Below are 5,274 nucleotides of genomic sequence, written 5' to 3'. Positions count from 1 at the left end.
GAGAGAGAGAGAACACACATATATATATATATATATCTGATTTCTTAATAGTAAGTTTAGTTTCAAAAATGACATAACAATAACAAAATTATAAGAAAGAGAAGTAAAAAGAGCCAAAGGAAAAATATGATACGGAAAAAGTGATAAATAGAATAAAGATAAGAAAAGGAAAGAATGTAAGGGGAAAAAAGATAATAAAGGAAAAGAAAAAGAATAAGATAAACAAAGGAATCACACCGTAATACCCTGAAATTGAGAAATAATTATTAAATGTATTCACATTTATTTTTTTTATATACCCACTTTCACCAGAAAAAACTGACCTATAACTTTCAATTACAACATTTGCTAGTCAGATTAACAATAAATTAATAGTAAATTAAAATGTTTAAGCATTTTTTAGCGTAGAATTAATTTTGTAAGATAATACAAATTTTTTTTTTAGTAACAATTATGCTACTTCTTTCATAAATTTATATATACCGATGAAGTAATTTATTATTAGAGAAAAACTTGAGATCGTTCAACAATGTTATTTTCAAATATCGGTGGACCTAGTCGTTTTGAGGGACAAAAAAATATAAAATAGCATTTATTAAAAAAATTTTTTAATTATTTGCATTTAATTTTTTTATTATTTTGATGGTAATGTAGATAATTACATTTAATGAATTGAATCCTAATTTAATTTATCCTTTTTTTTTAAATACGTATTCATTCATTTACTATCTCAATAAATAGTTTAAATTTAAAAACAATTTACAATATTAAATCAATTTTAAAAATTGAATTCTGTTTAAGCTTTTGTAATTGATTCCAGTATAATAAGGAAGGGCTACAGTCTAATTATTTGATACAACTTTGCTGTGATCTAATTACACTAAGTTACAAGAGTTACTTTTGTAACTTACTGCTGCTTCTAAAGCAGCTAAGTCTTAGACTAAAGGGTGAGTAAGTAAGTCTACAATTCGGAACTGTACAACTGAATTCACAGCAATTGCCTTTGGGAATCAAGAACTCTTGACTTACTTAATTTTAATTACTAAAATAGGTTTAATCGATAATGTTTTATTTTTATTTTGTTTTAATTTAACAGTTAAATATGCAATTTTTTACTAGTTTTATAATGTTAGGCTGCACGAGATATTTAAAAAAAAATAATAAATTAAATTTTTATTGAGATTTTATTTCTTTTATGTAAACTGAAATCATATGATAAAATCAAAGAATAATTTTCTTTGATAAACTGAATCATTTTTTTGATACCTGAAAATTATCGCAGATAGAACTTTATTCAAAATTAATTAAGTATATATTATACGATTTTTCCGAAAAATTAATTACTTGTGGTAAGAAGAAGGGAACTAACTACCTTGGGTGGAAAATAAATCTAAAATGGCTGAAAAAATTTTCACAAAAACTGTTTCAAATTATTAGTCTCAGTTACATATAAAAAATAATAATACGCTCAGGACTGGTAATTTAAATTAAATTCATACTCGTATTTAAAATAAATCTAAAACTCATTTAATAAATTAAAAATTACGAATGTTATTTTTAAAATAAATTCGAATTAAAATCGCATGAGAAACTTATGGTTTTAAACGCATAATGATTTTAAATTTCCCTGAAAAAATGTATTAAAAGATTTACTTCAATTCCATGAGGGGCAATGCACTTGTGCGCTTTATCTCTTTAATAACTCGCTTCCTAATAACCATAAAAGATTTAACTTGATCGTATAGTACTCAGGAATAAATTTTCTACAAACTTGTCAAATATTATTTCATTAGTAAAATTTTTATTCAAACATTTAAGGAAAACTAAAAATAAAACATCATTATAACTATAATTTAAGCTAACTCAGATTTTATAATCATTGGAGCATTTAAAAAAAAACTAAAATTATTACCTATTACCTAATCTTGTAATAATTAATCTTTTCTAATTTATTTCGTCCGATGAAGGTATCATCCGACTAATGGTTTTCAGTTAACAGTCATATTTAAGAAATAGCTATTTAATTCTAGAATTATACACACACACACACACACACACACACACACACACACACACACACACACACACACACACACATATATATATATATATATATATATATACCGGGTGGCTGAAAAGTAACTTACATCCGCTCTAACATTTTTTATAGTTGAGATAACTGGATGAAGTTTGTGGCATTCTTCCTCGCTCCGAGGGGCTTCTTCAATTAGCGTATACTTTACTCTTTTAAATTTTTGGATAGGATTAGCAGGGGGTCAACTCAAAAATTTCCAACGGGAGCAATGGTCATTTGATATATAATTTTAAAGAGCTCGATGAGACGAGAAAAATGCTACAATTAAAACTAAATTTTGATCGCCCGATTCAAAATGCGGCCAAAAATGAATTTGTTTCACAGAGCTAGAACTACGGTTGTATGCTCTCCTTTAATATTTTTGTTAATTTGTGGTATCCTGATTCTCTCTTTGAAGATCTTTTTTGAAAAAATTAGTAATTAATTTTTTTTAAATTTTTAAATAATGTAATGATATTTGTGGTTGCCATTTTGGTTTAAATAGTCGGATTTATTTTTTTGATACCGTTTTGCTTGTCTCGAAAATACCTTTAAAGCACGATATCATATGACCGTACATCCCATTTAAAATTTTTGAGCCATCCCTTCCCTCCTCTACTACCCCCATCAAGACCGAATACTTTAAAGCGGATCTTATTCAGTTAACCTCTCTTATCGGAGAAGATTTCCAAAGAAATGATCGGGATACCTTAAATAGCAAAATAATTAAAGGGCAGCATACAACCTTAGTCTGCTCTCTTAATCTGAAACGAATACATTGTTGGCGACTATTTTGGATTGTGCAGTCAAAATTTAGTTTTAATCGTATAATTTATCTCGTCTCACCGATATGTTTAAAATTATATATCAAATGATTATTGGTACCGTTTGAAATTTTTGAGCTGCCACCCATACTTCGCTACCGAAAAATCAAAAAGAGTGAAATATACGTTCATTGAAATAGCCTCTGGGTACGAGGAATAATGCCACAAACCGCATCCAGTTATTCTATTATAAAAAATGTAGAGGGGGTTAGGTTACTTTTCAGCCACCTGGTGCATAAAGACGTATTTTTAAGTAGTTTTCTACAATAGTATATGTTTATAGTTGTTTTATACATATAAAAAACTATTCCTGTAGCTATTAAATAGCTATTTTTTGAAAAGTCTCTGTTCAGTAGAAAACCGTAAATTCAAATATTCTTTTTATGGAGAGGAGAAAAGATTATTAGGAGCAGTATGTAGGAAAATGTTTTATAAATTTTTGTTATTTATTTCACTAAAAATAATTTTGGTTAAAAAAAAAAAAATAGTCAAAGAAGGTATTCTGTTTTACTAAGATTTTTGAAGAAAAATTTTATTAATGAATTAAAATTGTACAAGTTAATATTTTGCGGTAAAGAAAAATTTCATTGCAGTTTTCATACTTCAATACGTACTGTGTGAGTTATAAAGGTTTAAACTCGATGGGAAAGATATAGCACACCAAGTGTAAATATAGTTTTTATACCGTTTTTATATTTCTATAAATTTTTTCCACTACTACAACAAAAAAAGGTGTAAGATAAAAACAGGTTGTGTTTTCACCTCATTTCAAACTGTCCTTTAGCTTACGTTTTCAATATTTCAACTCTCATTATAATTTCCTTATATTTATATCTTATCTTCCCTAATATATAATATAATAGATTATTCCCTAATAATAGATAATATTTTTCTTCTTTTCCCGCAGTATTAATGTGTTATTTATATATATATATATATATATATATATATATATACACACACACACTTCAGTCTAACATTACTTAAACATATACTAGTAAAATCTTCGTTTCCTTCACTGTATTTTAGAGGTAGCTTGGTGAATAATAATCAGTTATTAGTCCTCCATCGTCAACTCCCATTTCTTTTAGCTTTACTAAAGATACGAGATAGAATATCGTTTACTGTTACCTTGCAAATAGCCGTAGCCATGAGCAAAGTAAGTATAACTCGGTGTATTCTTGAAAAATCAAACATAATATATTTTTTCAGAATCTACAAATGGTATCTGCAGATTGTTTGTTGGAATTTTCAGTTAACGATATGCCAGCCAATATTTTTTATACATTTTTACATAAACACACGCGTGAAACGTGTTTTTAACTTAAATTATTGTAGGTGATCTCCATAGAACCAGTATTACCCATGAAAAGACTCATATATCTGTTTTCTATACTCAGATCTTTTCTCTTACCGTAATTTTGTATATAAAAATTTACCTACTTATTCAATTACTTATAAACAGTGATCTCTGACGGATGAATATGAAGAAATATATACGTACGTAATTCAGTAAGCAGAACGCAAAATCTGAGTTGATGCCGTTTTCTATTCTTTGCGTAAATAGTAATTTTACATTGAGCTACACTCGATTCAGTAAATAAAAATCTCTCATGGTATCCATTGTCCACTTGGAAAAAAATAATCATCATGTACTGCTTTTTCATTATCCAGAAAGTAAAATACTTTCAAGTTAGACCAGAGAGATTTATTGAGTGTTTGGTAGAACGAAGGAAATGAATGGATGCTTATATAAAACCACAATCTTCAGCAAAAGAGAAATAATAGAATAAATTTTAAAAAATTATGTTGATTATTTTTTATTACAGAAAATGTTGGAACATAATAATAATAATAATTAAAAAAATCGGGTAGCGTACTATTAACTACTTTTTTTCAGGTTGCCTTCTAAAATTATTAAAAGCGGTAGAATATTAAATATACTTTTAGATATACTTTTAGGTACAGTTTGGTTCTATTTTCTATAGATTATCCTAACACATAATTTGGAAATAAAATGTATCGAAAAATTGGTATAGTTGTTAGCTAATTTATCTGTATTAGCAATTTTATATTGCCAAGATTATAATTATTTTTTAAAATCTAACGGAAGTCCTCTTTGTGAAAAAAGATTCCTTCAACGTTAATGGCATATTAAGTTACTACACTGTTAGTTTATTTAATAAATAAATCACTGGTATCAAATAATCTTAGTAAATATTCGGAAGTTTTAGTCTACGTAAATTAAAAAAAAAAATTAAAATCTTATTTTCTAATTCTTTTTGTCATTTTGATTTTAAAAAATACGATGTATATTGGAAATTACCTACTTTATTTCGACAGTCCGGTAATTATAATGTGTAACAATTGTGTATT

The sequence above is a fragment of the Lycorma delicatula genome, chromosome 4 (assembly GCF_047948215.1).
Source record: "Lycorma delicatula isolate Av1 chromosome 4, ASM4794821v1, whole genome shotgun sequence".
NCBI classification, from domain to species: Eukaryota; Metazoa; Arthropoda; class Insecta; order Hemiptera; family Fulgoridae; genus Lycorma; species Lycorma delicatula.
This window is presented reverse-complemented; position numbering follows the sequence as displayed.